Raw genomic sequence first — 12,180 nt, 5'->3', positions numbered from 1 at the left:
CTGGAAGTGGTGAAATCACTCAAGTGGTAGAGTGCTAGCCTTAGCACAAAGAGGCTGAGGGACAATACCTAGGCCCTGAGTTCAAGCCTCAGACCAGAAAAAAAAAGAATATTCTCACATTTACAAAAACTTTCCAAGTGACTATCTTGAAAAGAAAGCTCTCTCGTTATACAATCTATATGTTATATAGTTAATCATATGTGTTAATATGTGTACATAATATTAGCCTTTTGATAAAGATCAATTTTGGTGATATACTCTGGTAAAATAGGAGGGATTTGAACATAATGATTTAGGTGGGAATATAAATTGGTGTAATCTGTTCAGAGTGGTTTGCAATATTTACTTAAATAAAAAGACACATAATGTTTAACCTAGAAATTCCTCCCCATTACTTTCACCTACATACCTAATGTCTAGAAAAACAAATGTTTAGATGATATACATTAACATACCAAATGTAATACATTTGTCAGAGAGATGCTAACTTTTTACCATCCGATGGACTATCATACAGCTATAGACAAAACCCAGAGTACATTGGTTTGAAGTGATCTCAAAGAGACTTTAAGAAAACATGACATGTATATTTTCTTGAAATGGTATGAAAGAAGCTGGTAAAAGTAGCCATACCAGCTGGGCACCAATTGCTCACACCTGTAATCCTAACTACTCAGGAAACTAGGATCTAAGGATCATAAGTCAAACCCAGCCTGGACAAGAAGGTCCATGATACTCTTATCTCCAATTAACTACAATTCTTTTAAAGTTAGATGTGGAGCTGTGTCTGAACTGGTGAGAGTACTAGCCTTGAGCACAAAAGCTCAGGGACAGTGTCTAATCCTTGTGTTCAAGCCTCAGTACTGGGAGGAGGGGAAATTAAAGTAATCATACACGTGAAGGTAAGCAGGGAGCTCAAGGCTTAAGGTAGGAGGGAAATTTCCTTAACATTCTTTTCAAGTCCTTTTAATTCTCAACTCTGAGCATCTATTTTCTCTATTTCCCTCTCCATCTCTCTATCTCTCTCTGTCTTTCTGTGTGTATATATATGTTTGTGTGTGTGTGTGTGCATATATATTTATTTATATACATATACAGAAGATAAAAATCTATCACAGGGTCATACAAACTCGGGCCTTGTAAAGCATTGCTCTTAAACAACTTATTTGTCAAAATGTAAACTTTCTTAAAGACTAAAGTATACCCATTCTTTACTCTTCTTTACATGCACAATAAGTTGAAAGCATGTCTCTGTAAATTCAGATAAAGGAAGCTTTGTAGCCATTATTAAATGGTTTCCCTGTAAGATTTATTGCCATAATTGTGACAGAGCAAATGATTTTTTTTCTGGCAGCAAAAATAGTTTTCAAAAGAAACTAGGTATTGTGTTTTCTTTCCCCAAGTATAGATACCCCTAAATTACATGGTGTCCCAGAGCATGCCACAGTTAGAAAAATGATGCATTGCTTCTCCAGCCTCATTAAGAAAATTACACAGTTAACTCTTTGTGCCTTGAAGGGTGTCTCTGATGAACTTTGTTATTAGAACAACATTCAGCTGGAAGTTATGTATTCAAACTAACTAATTTTGTAGCTTGCAAAGTAGATTCTAAAATAAAACAGAAATGTCCTGGCAGTTGATACATTCTGTAACCAGGACTGAGCATTCCAAGGCTTTATGTGGCTGTTAGTGGAGGGAACAAAAGGAAACATAAAAGATCTCTATTAGATGACTGACAAGAGGGTTATTCATACACAGACTAAGACCAAGAGGTTCAAACGCCTCACTCACGTTTTCATTTTTCTTATTTATGCACTTAACAGCTCCTGGTTTCAGTGCTTGGGGACTCCAAAGTAAACGGTATACAGTATCTGCCCAAGAGCTTACAGCGTTGTGTCAGGGTGTTGGAGGGAGGCAAACACGGAAACAAATAAATGGAATGCCAAATGGAGGAAGAAAGACGTCTCTTAGGTGTCCAGAGGGACATTGGATAGGGTAGAGAAACAAGGAGAGAGAGAGAGGGGGAGAAAGAGAAAGACACAGAGAGAGAGAGAGACAGAGACAAACAGAGGCAGAGACAGATACATAGAGTGGGTGTTCCATTCACGTGTATGTTTGATGGAGGTGAGGGTGGGGCAGGCTAAGCAAAATTCCAAGTGGAGAAAACACCACCCTGAGAAGCTATGGAGGTGGAGAAATGTTCTATGTGTGGGGGTGGAGGTCAGCTTCAAGCAGCCGTGCTACTGAAATATGGTGAGAGGCAAGAAGGAGCGAAGATGAGCTAGATGAGAAGCACACAGGAGAGGCCCAGTAAGTTGCTGTGAAGCAGGATGGACAGCTGTGAGAAAAATGTAGCAAGAATCACAATCCTTTTTGGGTGTGTATGCTGGTCCTAGAGCTTGGGTACTGTTCCTGAGCTTCTTTTTGCTCAAGGCTAGTGCTCTACCACTTGAGCCACAGCTCCACTTTTGGCTTTGTGTGTGTGTGTGTGTGTGTGTGTGATTAATTAGAGATAAGAATCTAACGGGCTTTTCTGCCTGGGCTGGCTTCTAGCTGCAATCCTCCTATCTCAGCCTCCTAGTAGCTAGGATTACAGCTGTGAGCCACAGGTTCATGGCTTGGTAAGAATCACAATCTCTGATGGCCCTTAGAAATCTGCTTATATCAGAAATGCTGACTATGAAACTTGAGGTTCTAACTACATAATTCATTATGGGATGTCAGCCAGAATATAATTAGTTGTGTAATAATCTGTCTTCTGATAACCTAGAAAAAAATTGGAAAAAAGATTTCCACCATAGAAAATATTGCTTGTATAGAACTGCTTTTCTCTCCCACTGGAAAAGCCCAATTCACAGGAATGTTAATAGACTTTGGGGGATTGGTGTTTGAAACATCAGGGTTTTATCACAACTACTGTCTTTTATTTGGATATACTTTTCAAAAAAAAATTGCATTTCTCAGAATGGAAAAAAAGTTAACTAAGCTATTGGAACAAAGTTATTAATGTCTCACAAAATAAACATGAAAAAGTCACCACAAATAGGAAACTACATAAAAGTAAAAAGAACTGTAGAAGAAGAGTGTATTAGTCAGTGTGTTGTTACTATGACAAAATGTCCAAGAAAACAACTCAGGGTAAGTTTCAAAGTGCTTTCCTTAGGCTTACGGTGTCAGAGATTTCAGTCCAGGGTAATTTGTCTCCATTGCTTCTGGGTCATTCATGGTGAGGTGGAGCATCAGGCAGGGAGCATGTGGCTCACCTCATGGTAGACAGGCCAGACAGAGGAAGGGTCTGGGGACAAAGTATGCCCTTTGCTTCAAAGGCACATTCCCAGTGACCTTCTTCCAGACTGACCCCTCCTACCATAAAGGCATCAAATTATGAATCCATCAATGGATTAATTCAGATCCTTCATGCTCTAATTACCTCTCAACGACTGAATCCACCAGCTGGGAAACAAGTCTTCAACACATCAGCCTTTTTGTTGTTGTTGGTAGAGGTCGTAGGGCTTGAACTCAGGGTGTGGGCACTGTCCTTGAGCTTTTCTGCTCAAGGATAACGCTCTACCACTTTGAGCCACAGCTCTACTTCCAGTTTCCTGGTGGTCAATTGAGAGATTATAGTCTCAAGGCTTTACCTGCCCTGGCTGGCTATGAACCATGATCCCCAGATCTCAGTTTCCTTAGTAGCTAGGATTACAGGCGTGAGTCATTGGCAACCAGCAATACACATCAGCCTTTTGAGGAACATTTGATATCCAAGCTCTAACACACAGGATAAAAGGGAAATGAAGTAATTTTTTTGAAAAAAAAGTTTATTCTTTAGATCTATTATATTTACTGTGTCCTACGATCATTACCAGTTTCCACTTCTATAACCTTCTAATTTACAATGAAACTGTGCTAATTAAAGAAAAACTTCTCTATCTCCTTTCTTCCCAGGATGGTCACCAACTACTTTCTGTTTTTAAGAATTTGAAGCTGGGTACTGGTGGCTCACACCTGTAATCCTAGCTACTCAGGAGGCTGAGGTCTGAGGATTGTGGTTCAAAGCTAGTCTGGGCAGAGAAGTCCCCATGAGATGCATATCTCTAATTAATCACTCAAAACCGAAGTGGATCTGTAGCTCAAAGTGGTGGAGTGCTAGCCTTGAACAAAAGAGTTCAGGGGACCATGCCCAGGCCCTGAGTTCAAGCCCCACAACTGACCAAAAAAAATGGAGTATTCCAGGAACCTCCTATAATGATGAGCTTGAATGTAAATTTGCTAAACTACCTTCATTTCTCTGTTCCACTCAGAGTTCACAGACGTGTGCATGGTTATGCTCAGACTCAGGAGGAGTGGCCTTCTGGCTCAGTTACTTTTTGGAGCCTGAAGTTTGGGCCACAGAAAAGTCTGCAATTGGGCAAATACATTACAAAGTTAGTTAGCCACTGCATACAACTTATCTATAGGCAGAAGCGGATCATTCCCCTTCAGCTGGTTAATGTGAAAAATCCTTTCTCTTGCTGGCTTCTTGTACAACTATAATGGGCAGGTAACCCATTGTCCCTTGTTGGACCTTGTTCTCCTGCTAGGATACACTGGCCCATTAGAAATATGCTAGTTCTTACTTAATAAACCTTGGTGACATGACATGTCCACTGTAGTTAATATAGAATGCTAAATAATTTCAGGTGCAAAGAAACTGAGAATATCTAAATAATAAATACAAGTCTTGACTGGTCCCAAACAAAAACAAAAACAAAAACAATGTTATCTCAGTTTATGTTATGTTATTAGCTTGAACAGCAAAATATACACAAATACTGAAGGAAGTGGATGTTTTAGCCCACTTTTTTTTGGTTTTGATTTTTCTGACTAGATTTAACAATGTAAAAGTTGCCTACTTGCTCGAATAATCAATCCAGTTCAGTTGAACTCATGCTTTGTCTTTGCATCATTGAAAAGGTGTCTTTTGGTGTATTTCTCATAGTTGAAAAATAATGCATATAAATCATTTAAAATGTGGATATTCTTAAAGAAAAAGGTTTGAAAATCATGAAATTCTCTGTGCCATCATGACCTTAACAATACCTGGGGAAACAGGACTCATGGCCAATGACATACGTTAAGGACTTTTTGTCTGAGGCAGTACAAGTATGGAAATACGTGGAGAACAGAGAGATGTATGGATTATATTTTCATTCTATGTCCCCATTAACTTTTTTTTCTCAGCTTTTGTTGAATACTGTATTTTACATATGGTCCTCTCTGGCAATTATGCAAAGAATGCTTGTTCTCTGTTCCCAATTCAATCTGGAACTGCATCTGAATGGAAAGTCAAGCCAGAAGTAAGGTTGACACTCTTGTGAAAATACTGGATGCTGATAGCAACCACATGACTGGGGGCAGGGGAAGCACATGAATCTATTCTACGTCTATCCAGAGTATTAGCCAGAAGTCAAAGCATTACTCATGAACAGAATGAAGCATCTGAGGGAGGTGGGGAGTGGCCTGTGGGGTTGGGAGGATATTGCTTAGGATTGAAGTACTTGCTTAGCATACCTTAGCATACATGAGGCTCTAGGTTTTGATTTCCAGGATCACTAAATTGTTTGGTTATGTCTACATTAATGCATAAAGCAAATTGGAACTGAAACCCCAAAGTTCTATTGCTAGATCTTGGGTACAACAACATCAACAAGAAATCTTGAATATACCCACAAGAGCCATGATGATATTTTTGTAAAGCCTTCAGAAGGCTTTACTTTAAACAGAGCTACTGCCAGAGATCTGTGAGGGGAAAACAAGCAAAGAAAAACCTGTTCCTTAAGTAAATAAGAAACAAATGAATGGCAAGTTAAACCTTGGAAAGTATTGTAAAATTTTTGGGTTTAAGTTAACCTATAGACCTTTGGAGAAACGATCAGATAGAAAAACCATCTATCATAACATGAGATTTTAAAGAATGTCTTCCTTTTTTGTTTGCAGAAGAGAATTTTTCCAAAGCATATTAGTTATCATCTGAGGTAGCTTCTCCTAAACTGTTTAGGTAGTAAACTGATAATTTTTTTTTAATCAGAAATACTGTTTGGGTCATTAACCCCCCAATTCTTGTAAACTTTTTCTAGATTTATATCTTCCAGTAGATAGAGAAGATTCCAACTTCACAACTTTCTACTGTGCACATTTTTCCCCCAAAGCTGCCTAGAAGTCTGTGTTTGTAGTATGTGTGTGTGTGTGTGTGTGTGTGTGTGTGTGTGTGTGTGTGTGTGTGTGTGTGTGTGCATGCTAGTCCTGGGGCTTGAACTCAGGGCCTGGCTGCTGTCCCTGAGCTTTTTTGCTTAAGGTTAGTGCTCTACCACATAAGCCATATCACCACTCCTGCCCTTAGGTAGTTAATTAGAGATGAGTCTCATGGGCTTTCCTGCCTGAACTGGCTTCGAACTGAGATCCTCAGATCTCAGCCTACTGAGTAGCAAGGATTACAGGGGTGAGCCACCAGCACTAGGCTAGAAGTGTGTATTTTTTTAGTAGGCAGAACTGTCACCTGTCACCCAGGGTCTAGAGACTGGGTGATCCTACTTGAAACAGGTCAGCAGGAAAACCTTCCTTCTACAGACAACTAACAGACAAGATAGATGATAGCCAGACAGATAGGTGGATAATTACATAGAGAGGGTAAATTGAGTTTCACTATGAGATTCAAAGATAAAAAGCAAGGTAATGGATACAGTGCAGCCCAAGGGAGCAATGGCGATGTAATTGAGCTTGAAAAGATGGATCAGCACAGAGAAGTCTTCTTTGGTGGCTTCCCTGAGCTTTACAGACCCAGAGCCCAGAGGTGGTTTTTTTGAAGGAAGGAACAGAAGTCACTTCTTCCAACATGTCTCTAAGTTTGTGTCTGCAAGAAAACCTTGACTGTATGTTATCACCTTGATCCCACTAGAGCTATCCTCCTAATATACAAACTTTTTGTCTCACTCCCCTCAGCCAGTATGTGTGTGTGTGTGTGATAGAGAATACTACAGTCAACAACATTTTCATGCATTTTCACATATCTGTGCAATATAGTAGAAAGTTCCCACATATGGTCCAATTATTCTTATGCCTCTCCAAAGCCATATTGTTCCGGACTGAACCTGCCTCTGGTGACAAATAATCAGAACAAAATGGTGCAACTGGAGAGAAATATTTTTGGCTGGGAACATGTCTGTCTGAAAGAGCTTGGAGGGACCGATGAGCGTCCCAGAGACTGCTCCCACACTCACCGTCACTACTTCTTAAAGGGATATTCCTCATTGTGAGCGTCACTGCTATTAGGTGACAAGATGACAAATACTCTCCACTGTACCACAACATGCATAGAAAAAAGAAAGTGACATCTTCTCACCCTGGAAGGGCTTGAAAGTTCCATCTAGCTGTAGACACTGACTTATTTTACCAAGGAAGTTTCAGTAGGGAGATGAATTTAAAGAACTGAATTTGTGTGTGTGTGTGTGTGTGTGTGCCAGTCTTGGTGCTTAAACTCAGGGCCTGGGCATTGTTCCTGAGCTTCTTTTGCTCAAGGCTAGTGCTCTACTACTTGAGCCATAGCTCCACTTCTGGCTTTTTTGTTAGTTTAGTGGAGATATGAGTCTCACACTTTCCTGCCCAGTAGTTTTGACCTGTGATCCTCATATCTCAGCTTCCTGACTAGCTAGCATTACAGGTGTGAGCTAGTGGCACCAAGCTAGAATTGAATTTTAATGAAGGAGAGCAAGGTAAAATTATGAATTATGAAGAAGCCAGCCTGAGATATACAAGATGGGGTTTGAGAAAACATTCTCAATCTACATTTCTAAAAAGATCTCACCTGGTCCCTGTTCTGGCATCTGTGGTGGACTAGGTGGAAGTGTTCTGAAGGAGTTCTATAACAAACACCTGACTCTAGTTCCTGATACTGAGTAGCACTTACACACATTCTGTTTTCCCATTGTTTTCTCTGGGCTGCCACTAGGTAAAGATGGAATTGTCTGTATGATCGATGATCATTTTGTGTATCACCTCTACTTATAGATGCAAGCCCACACAGGAGATGAATGCCAGCCAGTTACAGAGGTTGGTGAGTGATGTTGCTTTTCACAGCCTGATCAAACAAATATCAGAGCGGCTGTTTTCTCCCACCCTGGGTTGTTTAAGTTCAACAAGTGTCAGGGGAATTGACAGACCATCTGGTGGCAAAATCAACTAAGGGAGCCATTCTTTCTTGGATAACTCTGCTCTTAAAAGAACAAGGGATAATGTTGGAAGTTTATGGACTTCAGGATAAATTTGGGGGGACAGGGGTGATGTAATTACAGACTGGTAAAAGCTGAGGACTAGTTAGGAGCTGTGATTATAAAATGCACTGATTTAGCCTCCAGGTAGTATCTTTTTTTTTTTTTTTTGGTGTCAGTCCTGGAGCTTAAACTCAGGGCCTGGGCACTGTCCCTGAGCTGTTTTGCTCTAGGGTAGTGCTCTACCACTTTGAGCAACAGCACTATCTCTGGTTTCCTAGTGGTTTTGAGATAAGAGTCTCACAGACTTTCCTGCCTGGGCTGGCTTTGAATGTGATCCTGAGTAGCTAGGGTTACAGGCATGAGCCACTGGTGCCAGGCCGTCTCTACTTTTGAGGATGGTTTATATCAGAGCCAGACTCATATTTGCAAAATGATTAAATATTGTCTTTCTGGAGGGTCTAGAACTGGCACTGAGCTCTGGGGGTCCTACTTTATGAGTCCGTGTACAACTTCACAGAAGGAATGAGAACAAAGGTTCCCATTCCCAATTATCAGCTTTACAATGAACAGTTCTGATTCTTCCATCGTTAGTGCTCCCTCCATGTATAGGACTTAGCATTGCCTGTCCAGGATACCTTATCATACCCTAAAACATACTTTGGGAAGCCAGATACTAATGACTCACACTTATAATCCTAGAGAGACTTAGATTTGAGTTTTAAAGCCAGGCCAGACAAATCTGTAAGACTCTTATCTCCGGTTAACTAGTAAAACATTGGAAGTAAAGGTGTATTGGGAGTGGTGGAGTCCTGTCTTTGAGTGGAAAAGCTAAGAGAGAGCACAATAACTAGAGATCAAGCCCCAGTAATAGCACAATAATAATAATAATAATATGTTGTTACTATTTGGTATTTTGAGGCTACAAAAAAAGGCCCTTGCTAGTCATAGAAGCATACACCTGTATTCCCAGTTGAGGCAAGATGATTTCAAATTTTAGACTAGTCTAGGCTACATATTGAGACTCTTGTCCCCAAAATAAAAACAAGCTAAAAACAATAATAACAATGAAAAAAAGATAAAGGCTCAGAGAAGTGCTAATTAAGTGTGCAGGTTCTGATTTATGCTGTCATGTTTATGTATCACATCCATTCCTTGTCTGCCAGTTATTTGACCTTGGACAAGATACTTAGCTTCTTTGAACCTCAAGGAGTAAGATAGAGTGAACAACAGCTTTGTCCCAGAGGATTGGTAGGAATTGGACTAATTGATATTTGGCTCCCAGCACAGTACTGAGCCTGTAGGGACTACTCAACAAAGCATCTCATTACTTTGGGATGTGACCTGGAAATCTTTGGGAATGTAGTGTTTGCAGGAGGTGCTTTATCCATGTGAACCAAATATAACCAGCTTGTGGAATGGTCCGATTGCCCAATTTCTGCATTTCTTGTTGTATAGCTTTCCATATATGAATCATTGTAGTATTCTCAAAACAAGCCAGGGTGGGATAAATTTGCTGAAGGGTAGGAAGTTGCAGAAGGAGAAGATGGTTAGTTTTTCATAAAAAAGTTAGTCAGAATGGACCAATGAAAAGAAATCCATCACCTGGCTCACTGTACAATGCTTAATAGATTGGACAGGTAGGCAGTGAAATGCATCTTTTTATGAAGTGAGATATCTATTGAAATGGATTTTCCTGTCTAATTGGTATAGACTAGTTTACTCTTAATAAGGGATGAGGGTCAAACAACTATGAGTGTGTTTATGCCTAACTCATCATGCATGCACCTATACATGTACAAACACACAAAGCTTCCTTCTGGCATTAGTCCCCTTCCATTTACAATAAAATTTGCCTTCAATTCTGCATGACATTGCTGGCAGAAGGACGCAGTTGCTAGATAAGTGTTTGAGGCACTGACAGCAGGCTCTGGACTCAAACATTGATTTGCTAGTGTTCTGCCATCTTCCATAAAGGGAAGATCATGTCCTTGGCATCTGTGATGGAGAAATCTTCCAAGAAGGAGTTGGTTAAAAATGAGCATTTTAGTAAAAAAAAAAAAAAAATCTTGCTATTCCTCTGTCACTGCCCAGGATAGAAAGATGTGGAGTCAATTTAGTGGCCTCAATTGTAGCTGACTCTGGAAGGAATAATATACTCAGGTCCCTTTAGATGCATATTGAACAGGGAGCTATTTCCAGAGCTGTGATTGTGCAGCTTACAACCTGATCAGACTTCCAAACACAGACAACTGCCTTAAAACAGGGCAGAGAGAGGTAAATACCTGTATCTTGGAGAACCAGTGATTGAAAGACTTCCAAGTTCATTTCTGAAGTGTATGTGGGAGTTCCCTGTTTCACAATTTTCTTGTCCAGCTTGATGCCAGGATGAGGTGTGAAATGGCCCAGCGGTGTTGGTAAACAAAGTTGGCCACTTCCTTCCCCATAGAGAGAGTCCAGACATATAAGGAAGACCTCCCATCTCCTACATAACTATCAGATAGCTAAAATGCCCCCTGGTAACTGCAGGTGAAAGGTACGGTTTGGCAGGGAGGGATTCCAGTTGCTGGGGTGAGGAGTGGCCGGGGCGGCGGAGTGCACACAAATGTTCCCTCTTCATGGTTTCCTGCAGAGATGACTTGCAGGGGTCCAACCAAGCGGCGAATCTCATAGACTGCACTAATGTGACCAATTAAAATGAGCTAACTTGCAAGCAAACTGAAAATACTTGTATTTCCAGTTTATTCATCCATAGTACGATAGGTGCCAGACACTGTCCAAGTTCAAGAGATTCAGAGACGAGGGAAATACAAACAAACTGACATTATGCTCTCATGGAACTTCAGTTCTACAAAATACAATAGGTGACAATAAAATAATCCTACTAAGAAATGTAAAATTCCATCCCTGAGGAGTGGTACAGGGAGGGGAGGAATGGGATGAAAGCGTAAGTGTGCTAGTTGACATTATTTGACAGTAAAGGAAGATTGCTCTGAGGAAACAAAGCTCTAGCTGGAAATTAAAGTAATTCCTGAGGTGAAGTGGTGTAAGGGAATTCTAGGCAGTGGGAAACAGCACAGATGTCCCCATTAATCCTTAGGAGGCACATTCCAAGATGCTCAGTGAAAGTCTGAAACCACAGCAAGCACAGACCCTCTATACACTGGGGTTTTTCTTTTCCTATGCATATATATGTGTGATAACTATGATAAGGTTTATTTCACAGATTAAACCCAGTGAGTGATTAATGACCAACGGAGTAATTATAACTGCAGACTGTAATAAAATTTATATGAATATAATCTCTCAGAATCCCTTCTTGCACAGAATGATCCCTTCTTCTTCTGATAATGTGGAATGGATACAATACCTGTGTGATGCGGTAAAGAGGTGTGAAGGATGCAGGCACCGTGACCTGGCATCTGTCAGGGTTACTTGAACACAAACCCTGCAATACCATTAACGCTGATCTGATAACACAGATGGCTGCTAAGTGACTACTGAGCAGATAGCACATACAGCACACAGGACAATGGATTACTATGTCCTAGGTGGGTTGAGTAGAATGGTATTCATTTAAAACTCATGAAACTTCCAGGCACTGTTGGCTCATGCCTGTAATCATAATTAGTCAGGAGTCTGAGATTTGAGGATTGAGGTACCAAATCAGGAGACTCTTACCTCCAATGAACAGCCTGAAGTGGAGCTGTGGCTCACATGATGGAGTGCCAACCTTGAGTGAAAAAGCTAAGGGACAGTACCTAGACCCTGAATTCAGGCCCCTGTACCAGGGGCACAAAGAATAAAATGAAATTTAAAAACAACTTGCAAGTTATTTATGGAATTCTCCATGTAGTATTCTCAGACTGTGGTTGAGTGTGGGTAACTGGAAGCGTGCAAAGCAAAACCTCAGTTAGAGGGGACTACTGTAGATGTA

This window comes from Dipodomys spectabilis, unplaced genomic scaffold, assembly GCF_019054845.1.
Source record: "Dipodomys spectabilis isolate Male_0828 unplaced genomic scaffold, ASM1905484v1 ptg000092l, whole genome shotgun sequence".
In the NCBI taxonomy this organism is placed as follows: Eukaryota; Metazoa; Chordata; class Mammalia; order Rodentia; family Heteromyidae; genus Dipodomys; species Dipodomys spectabilis.
Note: the sequence above shows the minus strand (reverse complement) of the source record.